Genomic DNA, 25,063 nt, shown 5'->3' with positions numbered 1-25,063 from the left:
ACTTTTAATATATGGACACTTACCCGTCCAGGGAGCCCGCGGTGTCGGCAGCCGAAGCCGATCCGTCCTTCGGCTCTCTGCTGCTGCCACCGCCATCCTCGGTAAGGGAATAAGGAAGTGAAGCCGTGCGGCTTCACTTCCTGGTTCCCTACTGCGCATGCGCGAACCGCGCTGCGCGTCCTCACAAGTCCCTGCTGTATTCTGTGTCTCACAGAATACAGCGGGGGGAGGACGGGGTAGGCGGCGGAAGTGGCGTAGGTTACCGCGGTGATCTATGCCAGGAAGTGGGAGCAAATACCTGTATTAGACAGGTATCTGCTCCCTCCTCCCCCCTGAAAGGTGACAAATGTGACACCGGAGGGGGGGAGGAATCCAAAAAGTGGAAGTTCCATTTTTGGGTGTGTAAGCAGTAGCAGTGGATATCTCAGTCATTACCAGCTTGGGCATGGTCAGCTCAGCTGATTAAGGCCTCAGTCATACAGGTGAATGAAAGCAGATAGGTTGCTGTGCTCAGGTGTGGCTAGTTCATGCCTTTGCTGGATGAATAGCTGCCACCAGTTTGTATACAGTGAACAATGCCATTGCTAAATGCAAAATGTCTGCTTTCAGGACCAGTCCTTAACAACTTAAGGACCAGTCTCGTTTTGGAATTTAGGTGTTTACATGTTTAAAACTGTTTTTTTTGCTAGAAAATTACTTAGAACCCCCAAACATTATATATTGTTTTTTTTTCTAACAGCCTGGAGAATAAAATGGCGGTCATTGCAATACTTTTTTTCACACCGTATTTGCGCAGCGGTCTTACAAGCGCGCTTTTTTTGATAAAAATTCACTTTTTTTAATAAAAAAAATAAGACAACAGTAAAGTTATCCCATTTTTTTATATTGTGAAAGATAATGTTATGCTGAGTAAATTGATACCCAACATGTCACGCTTCAAAATTGCGCCCACTCGTGGAATGGTGTCAAACTTTTACCCTCAAAAATCTCCACAGGCAACGTTTAAAAAATTCTACAGGTTGCATGTTTTGCATTACAGAGGAGATCTAGGACTAGAATTATTGCTCTCGCTCTAACGAACGCGGCGATACCTCACATGTGTGGTTTGACCACCGTTTTCATATGCCGGCACTTTCATATGCGTTCCTTTCTGCACTCGAGCTCGTCGGGACGGGGCGTATAAAAAAAAAAAAAATTATAATTTTTCTTATTTATTTTATATGATTTTATTTATTTTTACACTGTTTAAAAAAAAAATGTCACTTTTATTCCTATTTCAAGGATTGTAACCTGCACAAGTGTGAATCAGGCCTTAGGGCTCATTCACACCATACCTGCATGAAAACTGATTGGAAAACCATGCAGATTTCACTTGCAGGGACACCAGTGTACATCAGTGTCACATCAGTTTTCATGCACATTTCAGTGGATTTCTATGCGCATTGACATCAGTTTTCATGCGTGCCAGTTACATGCTCTGTTCACACCATTGTTAATGTCATGTCAGTTTTTTTCCTTGCAGAAAACTGCATACACATTGCAGATTCCTGCGAAAAAATCTGCCTGTTATGGCGTGAAGGGTCACATAAAAAACAATTGTTTTCTTTGAGCCCTTACAGAACACGTGCAGGAAAACTGACATCTCTGCACATGGTGTTAACAAGACCTTAAAGAGATATTCTAAATTAGAAAAAAACAAATATTAAAACTAAATCCATCAATTTAACAGTTTCAGGCCAGGTTCACACCTATGCAAATTAGATGCGGGTTTCGCCGCATCCAATTCGCATAGCAGAAGAATGTGACTGGCTCCCTATGGTGCCGGTTCACATATCTCTGTTGCGGCTGCGGAGCGCACTGCCCAGAAACGCTGTGCGTCTTTGGCTCCGTGTCAAGGCCGAATTCAGGCATAGATTCGTCCCTGATTCGTCCCTGAAACGGGGAACAGGGACGTACAGCGTTTCTGTGCAGTGCGCTCCGCAGCCGCAACGGAGTGTGAAGAAAAGGTTACATTCCTGGCATGTGCTGGGAATGTGAGGTCTCGTTCACACCATGGTGCAGAGACCTCAGTTTTTCTGCACATGTTCGGCAAGGGCACAAAAAAAACCCCCAATTGTTCTCTAGGTGCCCTATTCACACCACAACACTGTTATCAGGTGCACATTTTTTCTGCGCAGGAATCTACAACATGTAAGCAGTTTGCACAGGAAAAAAACTGATATGACATCAACATTGGTCTGAACAGGGCTCATAACTGACACGTATGAAAACTGATGTCAACGTGCATAAAAACTCACATGAAAACTGATGTAAACTTATATCTCTGCAACTGAAATTTGCATGGTTTTCCCATTAGTTCCATGCATGTATAGTGCATCCAGCCATTTGATAGTTTGACATTTTGATTGAGAACAAAACCAATGCGACAGCAAGGGCTCGTTCACACCATATGTACATGAAAACTGATGGGAAAACCGCACAGATTTTACTTGCACAAACATCAGTTTTCATGCACATTTCATTGAGTTTTAATGCACATTGACATCAGTTTTCATGCATATCAGTTATGTGCCCTGTTCGCACAACAGTGTTGATGTCACAGTGTTGATGTCACAGTGTTGATGTCACAGTGTTGATGTTCTTCTCCACTAATCATGTGTATCCACTCCTATGAATGATTGCAAGTCCATCCCTTACAATGGTTAACAAGTCCGCTCACATCTGACTGTATATAGGGCTGCATGGAGCTTCTAATCAGGTCCATCTGAATCTGATCTATACATAAAAGTGACATAGAGGGTAGCTAAACTGGGAGTTTACTAGAGCAGCCTTTTTTAACCAGGGTGCCTTCAGGGTTCTTCAGGGGTGCCCTGGAAAAATGCCTAAAATATGCCCAAAAACTGTATACAAGCTAGCGCACATAAGTCAGACACAAGGCCCACCAGGCCTTGTCACGTGGCCCCCTCACCCAGTTGTGCAGCTGGATCATGGCGGAACTCTATTTTGCTACCTCCCGTTCTCACCCTACACTCCCCGCTGTCACTTGTGAACACAGAAGCCTTGGGGGGGCGTTGCCTGGATGGCAATGGAATAGTACGCGTGTGAGCTGAGCTCTGCTGGCGGTATATCCTGAAACCGATATCCTGAGCTCCCACTGCTACTTTTTTGCTCAATCTCTGGACGGCTAGCAACTACCACATTCACTCATCATGTCCCCTCCGAACAGGAACATCCCTGGATAGATATCGGAGACTGGACCATGAGGAGCAAGATGGCGACCCTGCAGCTTCACCTACAGAGCGCGCATTGGCTGACACAGCGAAGGTCCTTGAGGCTATAATTACGTGTCAGTCCACCCTCACAACTAAAATAGATGAAATAAAGGTGGACATTTCCTTAATAAGGCAAGATATGACCAAACTCAGGGACCGGGTTAAAGAGACTGAGACCAGAATCAGCCGAGCGGAGGACACGCTGTACCCTCTTCAAGATTCCCACGAGGACATGCAACGGCAAATACAACAACTGGCCCAAAAGCATGATGACCTCGAAAACCAAGCCCATAGTTCTAACCTCCGCTTCATCGGATTACCAGAGAGCTCTGAGGGCCCAGACCCGGCCACTTTCCTGGAGAAGCTCTTGATCACAACATAGGGCAGGGAGGCCTTCTCGGCTACATTTGTGGTGGAACGGGCCCATCGCATGCCTACATGCCACCCTCCTGAGGGAGCACAGCCACGCACCTCTATATCGAAGCTTCTAAACTATCGAGACAGGGATGCCATCCTCCGCCTGACCAGAGATAAGGGGAATATTCCTTTCCAATCTGGCTACGTATCAGTATTCCCAGGCTTCCCGGCAGAGGTCCAGAAACATTGGGATCGCTTTGTGGATGTAAAACGGCGCCTGAGAGCACATCATCTAAAGTATGCCATGCTGTTCCCGGCCTGCCTCCGCATTGTGGGAGACGATCGAGCACACTTTTTTGAAGACCCGGTGCTTGCCTCGGCCTGGCTAGATCAGTGGGACGCGGAGAGAAATCGACCCGCCTGATGAGGACCCCTACCTGTCATCCTCTGTGGGTAAGCCTTTACATACCCGGATTCACCACGGAAACTTGCCCACATAGAGCCATAGAATGGGATATATGCCCATAATATATATACTGTACGGTACGGCCATACCCAGACTGCAACAACCATAAATACTGTACCCACATTTACAGTGGCCTGTACGTCCCTCTTCCTACTCCTTTTCTGTTTATTGCTTGTGCAGTTAGCCATTCGTCATTCTTAGCAGGATAGATATCACGAATACATGGCATCATCAACCGATGACTCAGACCAGTACTGTTATACTTAATATAAATAGTATAAGGAAGACGCTGTACTGAACCAAGATGGGTTCACTTTTCTCCTTTTCTTCATCAATAATCCTACATCCCCTGAATACGGGTTCTCTGTTTTTTCCCCTTTTTTTTGTTCGCTATTGTTATTTTTCAAATTTTTTCTTCTTCCACTACTATACACCGTGAATGGGCGAATGGACATTTATACTTAACCAACGAACATTGGTAAGCCACAAAAGCCACAAGTCCTATTACTAGGTCCACAACCAGCGTTTGTTCGCCCCCTCAGGAAGATAGACTGTCACCCACACTGTCCAAATAGACCTCAGTGGGTGACAGTATGGTGAGTGCGAACCTGTCTGTCCTATTAGTTAGACTGTTGTTAAGACAGCTTCACACAGGTTATGGGAAATATGCTCCAGCTAAGTTCAGGCAGCTGAGGGCTGGGTGGGGGAAAGGGGAAACTGCAAGTTATGTATATGGTTAATTATTTGTAATGTAATGAGTTATATAAGATGTAGGCACATATGGTACAATCTGAAACTACGATATTATGGATTACACACAACAGCGTATTATGTAGGTGACCCTGCTCTGGGGACTCATCCGCCACCCCTTCTAAAAATACCCAACCCAAAATTGCATGGCTAGTATAAAATTCCCAACCTGGAATGTCCATGGAATTCGGGACAAGCTCAAGCGCTCTGCAGTGTTTGGCTGCCTCAAGTCCTATCGGGCGGATATAATTGTGTTGGTGGAGACACATGTCACCGGCCAACTCCAAATTGCACTAGAACGTCTGTGGATAGGGTGGACGTACTACGCCACCCACACTCCACACTCCCGTGTCTATTCTAATTGCCAAAACCACTCAATTCGGAATTATTTCGGTACAAACGGATCCTCAGGGTAGGTTCATTTTTTTGCATTGTACTCTATATGGTACGCAATACCTCATTATGGCCTACTATATTCCTCCGCCGTACAAATCCACTTTGGTTAATGAGGGATTCCTGTATATGGCACAACACCCCAAAATCCCAGCCATTTGGCTTGGGGACTTTAATATGGTTTTGAATCCATCCGAGGACAGATTACAGCTAAGCCAGACTGCCCAACTCCCTAACACCACCCGCTTTGGGCGCACACTGACAGATTTTTCCCTGACACACACGTGGCAATATAAACACCCAAATACTCAGGCCTTTTCATGCTTCTCAGTGACACACTCCACCATGTCCTGCATAGATCTTATTTTGGTCTCGGATGTCTTGCTCCCCTTGCTTGGGGACTCAGGCTACCACACCAGGTCCCTATCTGACCATGCTCCCTGTTTCCCTGGCTTTCTTGGGCCTTGCTCCACAAGCAGAACCTCGCACTTGGCGCCTTCACCCTTTTTGTCTGTCTGCACTAAATGACCAAGATGATATACAAAGGGAATGGCCGTTCTAATTTGCTACAAACCGGGACACGGCATCCATAGGCCTAGTCTGGGAGGCATTTAAACTGCATGTCCGCTCCACCTTGTCTAGATGTATAAATAGGCTAAAAGCTTCATCTAAAGTACTGCTTCAACAGGCCTCAGAGAAACTAGTGTCAGCAACAGACAAATTTATGTTATAGGGCGTACACACGGTTGGACTTTGTTCGGACATTCCGACAACAAAATCTTAGGATTTTTTCCGACGGATTGTTGGCTCAAACTTATTTTGTCTACACACGGTCGCACAAAGTTGTCGGAATTTCCGATCGCCAACCATGCGGTCACGTACACCACGTACGACGAGACTAGAAAAGGCCGGTTCAGAACCAAGCGCGGCACCCTTTGGGCTCCTTTTGCTAATCTCGTGTTAGTAAAAGTTTGGTGAGAGACGATTCGTGCTTTTTCAGACTCGTGGCTTTCAGATCGTTTTCTGCCGTTCAGTTTGTGCTTGTGGGTTTGTATCTGCTCTTCAGTGCGTGCAAGCAAGTTCCGCGTGACTTAGCATTGTATTCTTGTTCGTTCGTTACTGTTTTTCAGGTCGCTCTTCACAGGCCTTGCTGTTCTTCAGTGCGTTCTGTTACTTCGTTCTGAGCAGCCGACCGTTTTCTAGCCATGTTTCGTATGCGTACTCCTCGTAGAGTTCGTGCTGTGCGGGGGCTTGGTGTTGGGGTCCTGACCTTGACACAAGTCCAGTCCATGAACAGGGTGGGGAGGAGTTCATGGACCAAGAATTGGTTGCTTCAGCGTGACCAGTTCTCTCATATGCCTTTGCTCCGTGAGATCCGTGAGACTAATCCTGATGATTTCAGGAACTTTCTCAGGATGACGGACCCCGTGTTTCACCGTTTGTTGGCTTCGCTGACCCCCTATATCAGCAGGCAGGATACCTGCATGAGGCAAGCCATCACTCCGGAGCAGAGGCTGGTCGCTACCCTGCGGTATTTGCCGACAGGGAGAAGTCTGCAGGACTTAAAGTTCTCAACAGGCATCTCCCCCCAGGCTCTGTGTATCATTATCCCAGAGACCTGTTCTGCCATCATCCAGGTCCTGCAGAAGGAGTATATGAAGGTAAGATTTTTATCCTTTAAAATCACATTTTATTGTATTGAATGTTTGCTAATATATTGTATTTCTTTCCTCATTCCCTAATTACCATGATTGTAATATGCTGTGAATGTCCCCTTTGTCCTCATGCATGCTGGATTTTTGTGTAATTATTATTTTATGTCCTTCATACATATTTGCCCTTCACTAACCTCCCCACCATGGTGTCTCCTGGCCCTATATTCCCCTCATGTAGTCACTTAACAATGTATTTTATCAGCTCCATAGTAGTGCTTTACCCCAAACACCCCTAAAATGTTTGGCAATGTTATTTTTGATTTAAATTCAGGCAGAGTGCCAGAGTTTTTTTTTTGTGGTGTCCCCAAATAATTTTTAGTAACCCTCCCTCCCCCAACTGCTAAGTCAGCTGATCACAATTCTCTATCCTCCTGACTTTGCCAAACCCATACACACTATACCCATCTCTTTACTGGTCAGATTTATGGATGAATTCCCCAAAGCATGTAGTGCAAGGGCCTGCCTGTATACTTTCCAATGGTACTGTTTAAAGTTTTTGTATCCTATTATTATCTTGATAGGTAATAGCAGAATGTCCAAATTTCCTCAAATGTGTACAATGTGTATTTATATCTTTGTATTATGACACTTCTTACCTGTCCAGTGGTCTGCCAATAGTGTAACTAAGGAGGGGCTGTTCCAAGTAATACCCATTATTTAGGCATTCATCTCTCAATGAAGTGAAGAGGGTTACCTGTCCAAGATTTCCACACACCCCCTATAATGTTAGAAATGGCCCATGAGAGGGGGGGAGGGGGAATATGATAGGTGTACCTTATACTTTGGCCTTGTTAAATTCCCCTTAATAAATGCTATCTGGAGGTTGCCCCATAATGTTTGTGTCTAATCTGCTTGCCATGTTTCAGAGTAAAAATAGTATTGTTTATTGTTTTTTCCTCAACAGTTTCCTTCCACGCCACAGGAATGGCAGACTGTGGCCTCCCACTTTGCCGAGCGGTGGGACTTTCCTAACTGCGGAGGGGCAATTGATGGGAAACACGTCCACATCGTCCCACCACCCAACTCGGGGTCGTACTATTATAATTACAAGGGGTTTAATAGTATAGTGATGTTGGCGGTGGTGTCGGCTAATTACGACTTCTTGTATGTGGACGTGGGGAAGAATGGCCGGATGTCCGATGGTGGAGTCATCGCCCAGACGGAGTTTTACAGGCATCTCCAGAATGGCAGCTTGGACTTGCCAGCTCCAGAGGACAATGTTGAAGGACTCCCATTTGTGTTCGTTGCTGATGAAGCGTTTGCGCTGGGGGACCACCTGATACGGCCATTGCCAATAAGGACCCTCACCCCGGAACAGAGGGTTTTTAATTACCGGCTGGCCAGAGCCCGAAGAGTGGTGGAGAACACATTTGGAATCCTGGCCAGCCGGTTCCGCCTATTTATGACACCCATCCATATGGCGGAGTATAAACTGAACCATATTATACTTGCGTGCTGTGTTCTCCATAACTTTTTAAGGAAACATTCGGCCAACTATGCTGGCTCAGTTGGGCCTGAGGCCGGAATGATACATCAAACCACACTGACGGCGCTTGAAAGTGGCCGTCCTGGCTTGCCCTCCCTGAGTGCCCGTGATGTCCGGTTACGCTACCTGGAGTTCTTTGTGGGTAGGGGGCTATCAATATGCCAGACAATCTGTGAAGCCTTTTTATAATAAAACCAAAAAAGAAATTCTTTGTGGACATTTACTGCTTGTGTTTGTTTTAGCTGACCCTGACAGAAATGTTTTGAGTGCAGAAAATGTTGTGATTGTGTAACCTTATACAAAGCACTGTTGGCTGTTATTTACAAAATGCAAAAACACATTTCACTACAAGTGCACTTGCAACAGTACTGAAACTGCACTTGTAGTGCAAAGTGGATTTGCCCTTAGGAAATAACCCCCATTTTCTCAGAAAACAACAATTACATCACCCCAAAAGTGTTGTAGCGTTGAGACAATAATCCACACATTCTTGATTAACAATCTATTTAATACCTGCACAATCACATGTGCATTTACCAAAGGTTTTTCAAACAAACCAACATGTTTGTGATATACCAATTTTTGTGGTGGCATTATCAAAACTCAAAATGTCCATTTTACATAAAACAGGTATGTGTAAAACCAACAAGAAAGACACAAATCTTGAACTTACAAAGTTCATATTTGGTAGAACTTAAAGGCAATATCAGACATGAGTATTTAGGAACTGTGTTTGATATTGCGTTCAGATGGGGTGAAGTCACCCCTGGAAAAGCCAAATTTGGAAGATGCACACAATTTACGAATGTCAACATGTGCTAGCTGCCATCACGGGGGATCAAGGGATGTGTTTTGGGGGAGCAAGCCCTTCCTCTCACCTACTTTATTATTGAGGAAGGGGTTGCACCCCCAAAACGCGTCCTTTGATCTCCCATGATGGCAGATAGCACATGTTGACACACTGTGTGCATCCTCCAAATTTGGCTTTGGGAAAAATCACAAAAACATTTAGCACATTGTAGCACACAAAAGAAGAAAGTGATTTGGAGGGGCTTTAAACTCGCCCCAAAACATCAATGATGTTTTTATATTTTGGAATAACATCATTGATGTTTTGCTTGATGATTTCCAATTGTAAATTACACCCCATGATCTCCCCGATCAGGATCTGGGCACTTTCGGATGTGAAAGGATCTGGATTTACACCCTCACGATCACCTAAAAAGAGAGGAACCCCAAAATAAATTAGGTCTAAAAAAAATGCCGCCATCCATCTCTTATCTGAGCCTGTGGTTGCAGACACTCACCTGTTGTGGTGACTAGTTCCAACACATCTTCTTCCTCCTGCTCAGCTTGTGTTGGGGGGATTTCCCCTTCTTCCAGAGGGGGGGGGGCTCTGGTCTCCTCGGATGAGGGGTGTCTTCCGAGTCTTTTCTCCCCTATGTAAAGCAAAAATGGTATAATTAGCACACAGATATTTGATGGCAGAACTATAAAGATGAAACATTGCTTGGAAGTGGGGTACAATTGTCTATTTTAGCAGAGTTCCAAGATGTAGCTTTTTTAGTGTCCTTTGTTAAGCTGCAATACTTTACCTGTTTGGTACAAGCTTCACAGATGTAGCCCCCCCCTATAGTATACACTGGAGCACCTGTGTGGCCCCCTAATAAAAATGGTGTTCTTGTGTCCCACACTAGTGCTCCAGTGTCCAGATGGGAAAACAGCTGCTCAGTGTCCTCTCCTTACACACAATCTAGTTTGCATTTCATTCTAGTAACAAAGCCATCTACACAACCCAATTCTTTGAAGACAAGTATAGGGCGTCAAAATGGTGGCCAAATGCATATGGCCTAAACAATGGTATTTTATATTTGGAGCGAAAAATGTTTGATCCGAACGAATAATGTGCCCATGAACATGAAAGTTGCCATTTTAAACTGTACAACAGTTCCTAAAAGCACATGGAGCAGCACGAACGTAATAAACACAAAAAGAATAGGAACACAGCACAACTACTTACTTTTTTGCAGCACTCTCCGGATCTTTCTGTACTGCTCATGTTCTCTGAATTTGAGGTCCGACCACCGCTTCCTGAGCTGATCTTTCGATCATCGTACCCCGAAATTCTGGTGCAGACTCCTGACCACTTTCGCCATGATCTTGGCCTTTCGGACATTGGGGTTGGGGTAAGGTCCATACTTTCCATCATAGTCGGCCTTCTTCAGGATGTCCACCATTTCCAACATCTCCCCAAAGGACATATTTGAGTCCTTAAATCTCCTTCTGGATCGGGACGTTTCGGGCTCCGGCCTTTTCTCCCCCTCCTCCTTGTTGCTACACCTGTTGTCTATCCGCCATGTGCTCTTCCCCCACTGCGCCGAACGAAAAGGGGCGGGGAATAGACTAGAAAGAACGTCAGGGGCGGGCGGAGTTATACTCATGCGCAGTGTGTATAAAGCGTAACACACGTGCGTATTACGTACGATCTGTGAGCGGAGGAAGGAGCATCGGAGACGCCGATCGTGATAACGAAGGTAAGATCTAAACTTGCGCCTATACTGCTTCCAAATAGAAGCCTATATTGTAACAAGATTAGGGGAGTTTGGCCTGACATTAGGGTTTGTCTTGTGTTGTGTCTTGCAGAGAAAATGGATGGGTTCAACGACCACAATTTCCTGCCCCTGTTCATTGACAAATACAGGGAGCTGCCCTGTCTGTGGCAGGTCAGACACCCCCACTATAATCACAAACAGAAGAGGCAGGCAGCGCTGGAGAAACTGCTGGAGTTGGTGAAGCCGGTGGTCCCCACAGCAACCATCCCTTATTTAAAAGCTAAAATTGGTGGCCTGAGGAGCACTTATCTTAGGGAGCGCAAGAAGGTCACAGATTCCCAGAGATCCGGAGCTGCAGCAGATGACGTTTATGTCCCCAGGCTGTGGTACTATGAGAGACTGCGATTTCTGTCAGACCACACTGAAGTCAGGGAATCCCTCTCCACTCTTCCTTCCACGCTTCCTTCCACCCCAGCTGAGGCTTCCGATGTCCAACCTGGGCCTTCCAGCCAGGAAGAAGTGGAGGAGCCCAGCTGGAGTCAGGTATAGCATTCTTCTACAGATTTCTGGTCAATAAATAAATGATGTTTACTAGATGTTATTATTGATCACTAATTGCTGCTTGAAAGTGTTTTACATATCAGTAGACAGTAGTGGGCACCCAAAATTGGGACAAGAATGAAAACTGCTGGGCTCAGAAGGATAGTCTGTTATATTTGTTAACATTCAATTTGCAGCAGTCAGGAGGTGAAAATTGTGTGTGATTGATGAAGAAAAAACTAAAACAATGTCCCTTTTTCATACACAGGAAGACCTCAGCCAGGAGGAGGTTGTGGAATGTGGCAGTCAGGAGGAGGCGGGGATTAGTGACAGCCAGGAGGAGGCGGGGCTAAGTGTTAGCCAGGAAAAGCCTGGGACCAGTCGCAGCCTGACTGAGTCTCAGGTCCCTCCCCTCCGCCTGCCACATAAACGAGCCAGGAAGGCCACTCCGAGTCCCGTGCAGGATTCAGCATTCAGGCTGATCCAGGAGGCTTCTGCGTCCCTCAGAGCCTTACCAACTCCTGAAGAGGCCTTTGCCTGCATGGCTGCCACCAAATTGCAGGGCATGCAGGAGGGTCAACGCAGGCTCTGTGAGGACCTTCTGTACAAAGTCCTACGTAAGGGGGTGAGTGGGGAACTAACACCCAAGACGGATGTCATTGAGTTGGACCATCCTCCTCCTCCTCCTCCTGCTGCCACAACTCCACCACCACAGCCACCGCGTGTAAGGAAGCGTGGAAGGAAGACCTGAGAGTGATGACCCTGGGTTCAGTCTGGTCTGACAGAAGATGCAGTCTCTCGTATGACCATAGCCTGGGGACACAGATGTCATCTGCTGCTTTCCGGATCTCTGGGACTTCTGGACCACACTGCCCTCCCTTAGATAAGGACTCCTCAGGCCACCAATTTTGCTTGCAAATTATTGATGTCTGCCCTGGGGGTCCAAGGCTTCACCCACTTCTGCAGTTTCTCCAGCGTTGCCTCCCTCTTTGTTTAGTTGTGACCCCTTAATAAAATTTTTTAGGTAAATTCTACTCTCCTGTGTGTGTTTTCATCCAAAAAGGACAGTTTGTTGGTGAGGATTCAGGTAGATTTCTAAAGTACAATGTGAAATTAACAAGGGACAACAACACCAAACAATCTCCTACAGATTAAATAGAACAACATATCAATGGTGTTGTGGGAACTTGTCACAAAAAACACACACAAACATTTTCGGGAGTACAAATCAAAATCGGCTAAAAAAAAATATAAATCAATAAATACAAACACAAAAAAAGAATCTACATTAAAGCCAAAAAATATATAAAAAATATACAAAAATATGTTGTCAGATGTGAGAAATCAAAATATATTGAGGGAATCACGATAAATAGTAACAAAATAAGTTTGTGAGAAGTGTGTGTGACTATGAGCAGCAAAACTACTTAATTCTTGTCACATTATAAAGAAGAAGAGATTGCGCTGTATTAAACCATTTTTAACATTGCAGCGTGACGAAAGTGCTGTATCCATTGCGAACGCTAAGTTTACCAGAACGAGCTGTTCCGTCTTGGAATTTCTTCTGAGCATGCGTGGCACTTTGTGTGTCAGAACAGGTCACACACGGTCGGAATTGACGCGATCGGATTTTGTTGTCGGAAAATTTTATCTTCTGCTCTCCAACTTTGTGTGTCGGAAAATCCGATGGAAAATGTCCGATGGAGCCCACACATGGTCGGAATTTCCGACAACACGCTCCGATCGGACATTTTCCATCGGAAATCCGACCGTGTGTACGGGGCATTAGACCCCACACCGGCCAATGCTTCGGCACTTAAGCTTCAAACACGCATAGTCGACCAACTACATTATGAAAAGGCCAAACAGAAGCACTTCTTCTCGAGGCAGCGGGTGTTTGAACAGGGAGAGCGGGTGGGAAAGCTTTTGGCATACTTGGCCCACCAAGATGCTAGGCCACCAGTGGTGGTGTAAAACAAAAGAAAGAGGGCACACCGGCCTAGTGCATTATCCTTAAAAAGGTTTATTAAAATGTACACAAAAAAATACTACTCACAAAGATGGATGAAAACACGCTTAGAACGATCTTTTTGATAAGTGGTGATCAATCCACTGATGGCAGTCTCCAGATCCAGGCTCTGAAGAAGAAGGTGCCTACCTTCAAAATGCATCAGCCGGCAGCGATCTGCACGTCTTCCCCGTAGGATCTGGACACTGCCATCAGTGGATTGATCACCACTTATCAAAAAGATCGTTCTAAGCGTGTTTTCATCCATCTTTGTTAGTAGTATTTTTTTGTGTACATTTTCAAAAACCTTTTTAAGGATAATGCACTAGGCCGGTGCGCCCTCTTTCTTTTGTTTTTTAATTGACTGTTAGAATGTCCCTATCCTTGAGGGCAGCAAAACCGAAAGCTATCGTCCATTCTGAACTTTGAACTGTCGGTTCTGTTGTTTTGTTGTATTGGATACCAGTGGTGGTGTCTTTGATGGATCCACAGAACACACTTATAACGGACCCTTCGTCGGTGGCTGCGGCGTTCCGCTCATACTATGCTGACCTATACTCCTCCCAGGTGGCCGCCACCACACGGGAGACCCAGGCCTTTCTGCAAAACATACCCTTCCCTCAACTATCCGAGACTCAGATAGCAGACCTAGAGGCCCCCCTTACCACAGAGGAAATTGCAGTGGCTATAGCTTCCTTGGCACCCGCTAAGGCCCCAGGCCATGATGGCCTGCCATTAGATTTCTATGCAACCTACTCAGAGGTGCTAATCCTTGAACTATTGAAGCTATACAACCATATTTTTGAACCTGAATCCCTACCCAAATCCCTCCGTCAAGCAGTGATCATCGTGCTCCCCAAACCAGGTAAAAATCCCCAATACCCGGATTCCTACCGCCCAATCTCACTACTCCAGGTGGACATAAAAATATTGGCAAAAGTATTGGCCACTCGCCTTAATCTAATCATTTTATCCCTTATTCACCCTGACCAGACGGGATTCATGCCTGGGGAAAAATACAGCCACGAATTTACATCAACTGCACATGAATCTCCAAGCGAGCCATGAGACGATAGGAACCAGAGCAGTAATAGTGCTAGACGCCGCTAAGGCGTTTGATTCTGTGGAGTGGGGATACCTGTGGGAGTATTTGAAGGGCTTTGGGTCGGCCCCAATTTTATCAAATGGGTGAAGCTGTTATACTTCTCCCCAGGGGCCCGAGTGGCAGTGAACGGGCGGACATTGGACCCCTTCCCTCTGGGGCGAGGAACCCGACAGGGCTGCCTACTATCCACACTCCTGTATGCCCTCGCCGCAGAACAACTTGCCATTTCACTCAGAATGAATTCAAATATCCATGGTCTTCGACTGGGCTCTCTAGTGGAGACGGTAAGCCTTTACGCAGATGGTATGCTCTTCTACCTAGAGGACACTGGCCTGTCTTTACGGACTGCCCTCCAGACCATAGAGGAATTTGGAAAACACTTAGGACTGCGCATGAACTGGTCTAAGTCACAAATTTTGCCCCTGGACCTGTCTCCACCTACTTCCCTCCCATTACATAGGGCAGTGATGGCGAACCTTGGCACCCCAGATGTTTTGGAACTACATTTCCCATGATGCTCAACTACACTGTAGAGTGCATGAGCATCATGGGAAATGTAGTTCCAAAACATCTGGGGTGCCAAGGTTCGCCATCACTGACATAGGGTGTCCTCTATTCAATAACTAGGAGTACAGATCACTAGAGAGCCCCTAGAATATGTCAACAATAACATTGAACCGCTATTTACTCATCTGAAATCTCGTACACAATCTTGGGCACAACTCCCACTGGGGGTGATGGGAAGGATCAACCTCACTAAAATGATCCTGCTGCCAAAGTTCCTCTACATGTTTTAGCATTCACCGGTACTAATTCTTTAAAAAATCTTCTATTCTTAACACTTTCATATGGGGACCTAGCAGACATAAGCTAGCTTGGAACACCCTTAAAAACCCAACCTCCTCAGGAGCAGCCCTTCCGGATTTCCACTCATACTATATAGCTGCCCAACTCTCTGGATAGTGTTAGATATCAAACCCTAACATGTACAAATTCAAACAATGACATTCAATATCCCCTACAAGTATTGTTCAGAGGTAGGGGAGGCAGGGGGGTAATGACAGCCGAGACCTTCTACTATCCCAACACAAACGCATATGGGAGATTGCACTTAAACAGACCGGCGCTGACTTCTTTCATTCACATGAAGAATGAAGAAGAAGCTGAAGATTAAGCCCTTGTGGCTCAATCTTCAGCTAAGGGAACTGTCATTACTCCCGGGAGTTAACATATGGGCATCTAAGGGGATACTGTTTCTACATCAGGTAATTACCCCGCTGGGAGTGCGAAGCTTCCAATTACTTAAGGACGAGTTCAAACTACCCCCCCACATGTTATTCAGATATCTACAGCTGAGACATGCCCTTCAAACCCAGTTCGCCGACGGCTTCCCAAACCCACAAACTCTACCCATGGTTGATGTAATCATAGGTGCAGAACCATCCAAACTGATATCTACTTTATATAATATATTAAGAACCCATTCGGTGTCACAGATTATAGACACAGCCAGAATTAGATGGGAGGAGGATATAGGCCCCATGGAAGAATCAGACTGGGACGAGATCTTAGAAAATACTAAGACAGTATCTCCCAGGCTCTCCGAGCGTTTGACCCAACTATACATCATACATAAATCTTACCTCACACCGGCAAGAATCATTAAGTTCTACCCAAACCAAAACCCAAAGTGTTCAAGATGTGCAGGTCACCCATGTACATTCTACCACCTAATATGGACATGCCCAGATATCCAGAGTTATTGGGCACACATTATACAATTTTTGCATGATCACATGGGCTCGCCCTTAAAGCTGGATCCCAAACCCTGTGTACTGGGGCTACTCCTAGACATCACCATTGATAAATTCCTAGCCACTTTCCTATATGAAACCCTCTTTAGCGCAAGGAAGCTAGTGGCCAAATACTGGATGAGAAATGCCCCCCCTACTATCCAGGATTGGATTAGGGAAATAAATATAAAACTACTTTTTAAAAAAGTCATATACCGACATAGGGGTTGTCCTGCCAAATACAATAAAATCTGGGACAGGTGGCTCGACATCCCAGACACCTGCATCAAGTAGGCGTGTAGGACTGATTATATACCGGGGGCAGAGTAATGCCCCTAGCCGCACATCAGAACTATACCACACTATCAACCGATAAATATTTAAGTGAGTCCCTAGGGCAGGGCAAGGGAATACAATATGGAAAATGTATTAGTAGGATAGATGCCAAGACAGATCATACAATACAATGCATATTATGGATAATTCACCTGTTTGTGATTATTGTGTGTCCCTTTTATTGTGCTACATGACGTGTACTGTGCCTGTATGCTTTACTTACAAAAAAATATGTTTTGTTAAAAAAAAAAAAAAAAAACACAGAAGGCTTCTGTGTTTACAAGGGACAACTTTGTTTTCAGTGGCTTCAGGATGTAGAAGACTCCTCACAGCGGGACAAGGCAGGGACAGCTCTCCAGAATCTGAGAGCAGGAACAATCTCCCTACACAGGGAGGTATAACAGAGCCAAATATACAGGTAGTAGAGAGAGCTGTCTACACAGTGCGTTACTAGAGTCGCCTACATAGGAAGAGGTAGGAGTGACTAGATATACAACAAACCCCGCACTCTGTACATAGCACACCCCTAAACCATGTACTCTGTACATAATGCACCCCTAAACCCTGCACTCTGTATAAAGCGTACCCCTAAACCCTGTGCTCTGTACGTAATGCACTCCTGAACTCTGCGCTTGGTACGTAGCACACCCCTAAAAAAGCAGATATATAGGGGTTGATTTACTAACAGCAAAAGGACTGTGCACTTTGCAAAGTGCAGTTGCTCCAGAGCTTAGTAAATGAGGTAAGGCTTTACTTTGCAAAGAAGACCCAATCATGTGCAAGGTAAATAAAAAAACAGCATTTTTGCTTGCACACAATTGGAGGATGGAAATGAGCTTCTGCTGATTTACTAAGCTTTGGAGAACCATCACTTGCAGAGTGCAAATGTACTTTGCAAAGTGCACAGTCTATTTGCCTTTAGTAAATCAACCCCATAGTCTTACAGATACAACCATACTGCTTATGCGGCCTGCAATGAAAACTGGAGTTAGACTTAGCAGTAAATCTATTTCCAGTAGTCTTCCAGGACAGCGCTTGAGAGATGGAGCTCCTCCCATTGCCACAGGAAACACATTGCCATTCAGTTTAAAAGGTGGTCCCTCAAGCCCATGGTCAGTCATCACCAAGTACCGAAGGATGGAACTGAAAAATATAATCAGAACAGGTAATATCATCAATTCACCAATTTAATTTTAAGGGTGGGATCGTGCTGTCCTGGAAGACTACTGGAAATAGAGTAATTGGTAAGTCTAGCTCCGGTTTTCCCCAGTCGTCTTCCAGGACAGCCCTTGATAGGATCCCCAAGTACTAGATTGGGGGGGCACAGCCTGGAGGACTTTCCTCCCAAAAGCCTTGTCCTAACTAGACAGCAGGTCTAGTCGGTAGTGCCTTGTAAAGGTGGTAAAGCTTGACCATGTAGCTGCTTTGCAGATCTGCTCTGGGGTGGCACCAGCCTTTTCTGCCCAGGACGCCGAAAGTGCCCTTGTGAAGTGACTTTGGAGGCCTTTTGACCCTTAGGATTGCTGGTAAACAGGACAAAAAGTGAATCCACCATTCTAAATGCCTTGGTTGCTTCTAGATAATTTAGAATGCACCTTCTAACGTCCACAAAGTGGAATTGCCTTTCTTTGTTATTTGGGGCATTTTGACAGAACGTAGGTAGAATAATGTCCTGGGATTTGTGAAATTTGGACGCCACTTTTGACAGGAACCCAGGGTCCGTCCTTAGGGTGACTCTATCGTTCAGGATCTGGAGGAAGGGCTCTCTGATGGAAAGAGCTTGCATTTCTCTCACCCTACGAGCTGAAGTCATTGCGACTAGGAGCATGAGCAATCTTAAAGAAGCTTATGATATTGGTTCAAAGGGTGCTCCCAGAAAGGCCCTGAGGACTACTGATAGGTCCCAGGTTGGGATCTTGTGAACCTGGACTGGTCTGTGTTTTGCGATTGCTTTGCAGAACCTCAAGATAAGGGGATCTTCCTGTAAGCGTCTTTCTACGTACACACTCAAGGTAGCGACCTGTACCTTGATTGTACTTAGTGATAAACCTCGATCGATCCCCTCTTGAACAAACTCTAGGACGCTTGTTGTGTTCTTGCTCTCATCCCTTCTACTATCTAACCATGCATTAAACTTTTTCTAGGACTTGCCATAGATAGCACTGGTGATCAGTTTTCGACTTTGAAGCAAAATTGATAACTCTTTCTGATAGACCTTTGCTCCTTAGGATTTCTTCTTCAGTAGCCACGCAGACAGTTTTAGCGTGGCGGTTTGTGGATGGACCAGAGGTCCCTTCGAGAAAAGATCCTGTCTGAGGGGTAGCCTCAGAAGGGGCTGGTCTGCTAACTTTACAAGTTTTGTAAACCACGGTCTCTTGGGCTAGAACAGTGCTACTAAGCTTAGTTATGTCTTTTCTACCAGAAATTTTGCTAAAACCCTCGGAATGAGGTGGAGGGGTGGAAATGCATAGGAGAGGTTGAAGACCCAGGTGATCTGCAGAGCGTTCACCACTAGAGGTCAATCTCCTGGGTATAGCGAAAAGAAATTTGGGACTTTTGCAATATTCGCTGTTGAAACATTGATCCTCAATCCGGCCAATCAGAAGCGGGCGTGAGACCCGTTTTCTGATTGGCCGAAAAGAGAAGACTCCTGATTGACCACTGAGGAGGAGGGAGGAAACGGAAGCTGCCGCCATCGCCGTGATGACCCGTGGAGGCCACCGTCGACCGACTAGCAGTCACTGTTTACAATTTTTGTTACAAAAATTCAATACTGATTGTGACAGACTCACCCGGGACAGAGGATTTTGGAGGGGACTGAATGCTAGCCTCTTGCCTACCGACTATGGGCCCTGGCATTTGAGGGAGCTACAAGCATTTAGGAAGATATTCTGTTATGTAATGAAAAAGGACATTATTAAGGAGGCCATGATGGTCTCTGCATGCTTGGGGCTCATATAGCAGATGTATGTGAAGGGAATGCTGATTAATGAGATCTGGAAAGCCCTGGGTCTCCTGTTGTCTACTAGTGTGGCTTCTAAGAGTATTTCACCCATTGTTGTTTGTGCTAATTAACCTTGCTATTGTATGAAGGAGTTCTGTGTTAATATTTATGATAATGTGTATCGTATAGTCAGTGAGCTAGGAGACGTGAAGTCTACCCTGAGGGGTCATATCTCTGAGTCACCTAGTCTGGGTAAATGATGTAGTAAACTAGCTCAGAGGAACCTCCTCTTTTACTGTATGTAAGACTTGTATTTTGATTCTAACAAAAGAGTCCATGTTAAGCAACTAAACAAGTATTGTCTTGTTTTGTGCTTGTGAGCGGTTGGAATATCTGATATCTATATTCAGACTGGGAGGAAGCGGTATATGACGAAAGCACTCAAGCGGAGTGTGGGACATTCGTTACATTGGTGGCAAGCAGTGGGATGCTTCCTGCAGTCTGGGACATCCAAACTTCCACCTGGATCCAAGGTCCGGATAGCAGGAGAGGTACAGATACCAGCCACCATGGAAGAGGAATTAAGAAGGAGGTTGCGAGAGATGTAGATACAGCACAGAGGACCAGTATCAGAGCAGGTCCTGCTGGGATGGTTTGATTCTATCTGCTGTGAACTCTGGAAGGAAGCACTAGCCCGTGAGCAGTGACACCAGGGAAAAGTTCTCCCCTCCATCCAGGAAAGGTACCGTCACAGTAAGGATTGCAGGTGCTGTTTTTGGGAGAAAAACCGCACGAAGAGCTGAATTAAGCAGGCTGGTCTGGGCAGAGATGCGGCTGGATGAGAGCTACAGAGCCCTCTGGTGGCATGTATCCCAAGCATGCCCTTGGATAGCGGATGACAGCCCAACAGAAGGCTTTGGCTACGGCAGCCTGGGACTGTTGGATGTGAAGCTGACAGGGGACCCTAACTTTGGGAGAGATTTGGAGTGGCGGTCGGACGAAATCATGGATTTCAGTGAAGGGCTACTGAACGTCTCGGAATTGCACTGGGCACTGGAAATATAGAGTTTCTGGCCGTTCAGGAATGGGAGCTGGATATCGCCTACAGACTGCTGCTAGACTCTGCTCAGCGCCAGGGCTGGGCTCCCTTTGCCTGGGACTATCAGGAAATACCAGTTGACAACTCTGAAATCCTGGCTGAAGAGTCGGCAATGTGGCAGAGTAACAGTGTGCTTTGCCAACCTGCCCCCGCAGCTATGGACGCAGATGTCTTATGGCGGATGCAGCAAGTGCTGACTGACCTCGATGATTCTGTTTCTGCATGGGATGATCTTGGATGGAGGAATGTGCCTGTCCAGCAGCATGCCAGAGAATCAGCAGTGGAAAATCTGGAGATTGCCATCCCCAAAGCTGAAGTGCTGTCAACAGGGCAGAGCTCTGCTAACCTCTGCCCAGCACCGGCAGCAATCTTCTGGGTTCCACGGACATGAGATGGTGAACCTCTATCCCCAGACACCAGTTGCAGAGACAGGGGATTTGATAGACTTTTCTGCTGAGGAAGAACAACCTGATGAGCCTCCAGTAGAAGAGCTGGTATCAGGGCCCAACTTCACTGTGCTCTGCCCAGCACCAATAGCAGTATCTGTGGAGTTTGCAAGGAACTTCCCCAGCTGAAGCGCTGGTCACCGGACAGAGGGTCCAAGACCTCTGCCCCACACCTGTGGCAGTTCCAGAGGCTCAGGGTGAGAAGGTGGTGGTCACTTCCCAGCAGCAGATCAGGATACAGGGGGAGAAGGGAGAGGAGGTGTTCGTCCCTCCCCAACAGTTGGCCAGGGTGGAGGAAGCGGTCTTTCCTCCCCAGCAAAGATCCGTGCACCTGGGAGACAGTACCACAGACATGTCTTCCCAGTAGCCAGATAAGGGAATGGAAAAGGAAGCAGCCGACTCACCTCCCCAATGGCAGCTACACAGTTTGGGAATGGAAGAAGCCAGCCTCCTGCCCCAACGGTTAGCCAGAGCGGAGGATTTGGAGTGCCCAGAACTGCTGGCGACAAGGCAGAGTGCTACCAACCTCTGCACAGCACCGGCAACAACTGTGGAGTTACAGGGAGCCAGGGCAGTCGGCCCCTCTCTTCAGCAACAAGCTGATGTAGTAAAGCTGATACTCCCAGCTGAATCACTGGCAACAGGGCAGAGCGCCGCTGGCCTCTGCCTAGCACCTACAATGTCTCTACAGCTTCAGGAAGCTGGGGCGATCAGCCCCTCTGCCCAGCAGCAGACCGAGCTCCGGAATGTTAAAAACCACCCAGCTGAAGTGCTGGCAGCTGGACAGAGAGTCAATGATCTCTGCCCCACACCTACTGAGGTCAACTATTCGTTGCAGCCAAGAATGGAGATCATGCGGACAGACTATTTGAGTTCACTCTGCCCGACTATTGCATGTTCGGACCAGGTGGAGGTCTGGGACCTCGTTAGTCAACTTTTGATGGGGGGGGGGAATGTGACAGACTCACCCGGGACAGAGGCTTTTGGAGGGGACTGAGTGCTAGCCTCTTGCCTACCGACTACGGGCCCTGGCATTTGAGGGAGCTACAAGCATTTAGGAAGATATTCTGTTATGTAATGCAAAAGGACATTATTAAGGAGGCCATGATGGTCTCTGCATGCTTGGGACTCATATAGCAGATGTATGTGAAGGGAATGCTGATTAATGAGATCTGGAAAGCCCTGGGTCTCCTGTTGTCTACTAGTGTGTCTTCTAAGAGTATTTCACCCATTGTTGTTTGAGCTAATTAACCACTTCCTGCCCGCCCTATAGCGGATTGACGTCCGGGAAGTGGTTCCGTTATCCTGACTGACGTCCAGCAGGATAACATGCGGGGGCGCGCATCGCGGCGATCGGTGGAGCAGTGTGTCAGCCTGACACACCGCTACACCAATCTTGGTAAAGAGCCTCCGGCGGAGGCTCTTTACCACATGATCAGCCGTGTCAAATCATGGCTGATCACGCTGTCAATAGGAAGAGCCGTTGATCGCTTTTCCTCACTCGCGTCTGACAGACGCAAGTAGAAGAGAGCCGATCGGCGGTTCTTCTGACAGGGGGGGTCTGCGCTAATTGTTTATCAGCGCAGCCCCCCCTCAAATCACCACACTGGACCACCAGGGATCGCCACTAGGACCACCAGGGAATGGGCAACATGTGGATGGCCAGGTATGTACCCCATGGCCATCCACATGTGCCCAATGTGCCCAATCTGTGCCAATCAGTGCCCACAAATGGGCACCGATTGGCACCATTATGTTTTAGTTATGCCCAGCAATGCCACCAATAAATTTTATGAGTGCCACCAATCAGTGTCATCAGTGCCACCTGTCATTGCCCATCGGTGCCACCTGTCAGTGCCCATCTGTGCCCATCAGTGCCCCCTATCAGTGCCACCCATAAGTACCCATCAGTGCCACCCATATGTACCAATCAATGCCACCTACGAGTGCCCATCAGTGCCGCCTATGAGTGCCCATCGGTGCCACCTATGAATGCCCATCAGTGCTGCATACCAGTGCCACCTATCAGTGCCCATCAGTCCCACCTATCAGTGCCCATCAGTGCCGCCTATCAGTGCCCATCATCAGTGCCACCTCATCGGTGCCCATCAGTGCCGCCGTATCAGTGCCCGTCAGTGCAGCCATATCAGTGCCCGTCATTGAAGAAAACGTACTTATTTACAAAAAATTTTAACAGAAACAAAGAAAAACTTGTTTTTTTTAAAAAATTTCGGTCTTTTTTTATTTGTTGCGCAAAAAATAAAAACCGCAGAGGTGATCAAAAACCACCAAAAGAAAGCTCTATTTGTGGGAACAAAATGAAAAAAAATTTGTTTGGGTACAGTGTAGCATGACCGCGCAATTGTCATTCAAATTGCGACAGCGCTGAAAGTTGAAAATTGGTCTGGGCGGGAAGGTGTCTAAGTGCCTGGTATTGAAGTGGTTAACCTTGCTATTGTATGAAGGAGTTCCGTGTTGATGTTTATGATAATGTGTATTGTATAGTCGGTGAGCTAGGAGACGTAAAGTCTGCCCTGAGGGGTCATATCTCTGAGTCACTAGTCTGGGTAAATGATTTAGTAAACTATCTCATGTTAATTAGGTTTCCAGTTACAGGTGTAGAGTAATATGAGCAGGAGGGAGGAACCTCCTCTTTTACTCAGGGCCGTCTTTAATTTTGATTGGGCCCTGGGCAAACATTTTCTTGGGGCCCCCCCTCCATTCTGAGATATACAAAAAATAGCAGGTAGACTCAAAATCAGTTTACTGCAGCAGATCACGCAGCGATTGCAATTGTTTGCCAGAGGTTACAGCCTATCATTACTGCTCAATGGCTGGTTTCTAGAGGTTACAACACATAATTTCTGCTTGCCGATTGGTTGCTAGAGGTTAATGTACATTATTAGCGCTCACTAATTGGTTGCTAGGGGTTACAGCACATCATTAGCACTTACTGATTGGTTGCTAGAGATTAAAGCAGATCACTACTGTTTGCTGATTGGTTGCTAGAGGTTCATGCACATCATTACCTCTCACTGAGCAGTGGAGCAATCCCAAATAATTGAGCAAGTAAAGGGGCACATTAATACACATACTACAGGAGAGGTTCAGAGACTGTGGACATACTGCAGGAGACAATCAGAGACTGCGGACATACTGCAGGAGATTACCAGAGACTGCGGACATACAGCAGGAGACAATCAGAGACTGCGGACATACTGCAGGAGACAATCAGAGACTGTGGACATACTGCAGGAGACAATCAGAGACTGCGGACATACTGCAGGAGACAATCAGAGACTACGGACATACTGCAGGAGACAATCAGAGACTGCGGACATACTGCAGGAGACAATCAGAGACTGCGGAAATACTGCAGGAGACACTCAGAGACTGCGGACATACTGCAGGAGACAATCAGAGACTGCGGACATACTGCAGGAGATTACCAGAGACTGCGGACATACAGCAGGAGACAATCAGAGACTGCGGACATACTGCAGGAGACAATCAGAGACTGCGGACATACTGCAGGAGACAATCAGAGACTGCGGACATACTGCAGGAGAGTACCAGAGACTGCGGACATACTGCAGGAGACAATCAGAGACTGCGGAAATACTGCAGGAGATTACCAGAGACTGCGGACATAATGCAGGAGATTACCAGAGACTGCGGACATACTGCAGGAGATTACCAGAGACTGCGGACATACTACAGGAGATTACCAGAGACTGCGGACATACTGCAGGAGATTACCAGAGATTGCGGACATACTACAGGAGATCACCAGAGACTGTG

This window comes from Aquarana catesbeiana, linkage group LG04 (genome assembly GCF_042186555.1).
Source record: "Aquarana catesbeiana isolate 2022-GZ linkage group LG04, ASM4218655v1, whole genome shotgun sequence".
Lineage (NCBI taxonomy): Eukaryota > Metazoa > Chordata > Amphibia > Anura > Ranidae > Aquarana > Aquarana catesbeiana.
The sequence above is the reverse complement of the archived record's forward strand: the minus strand, read 5'-3'. Positions refer to the sequence as shown.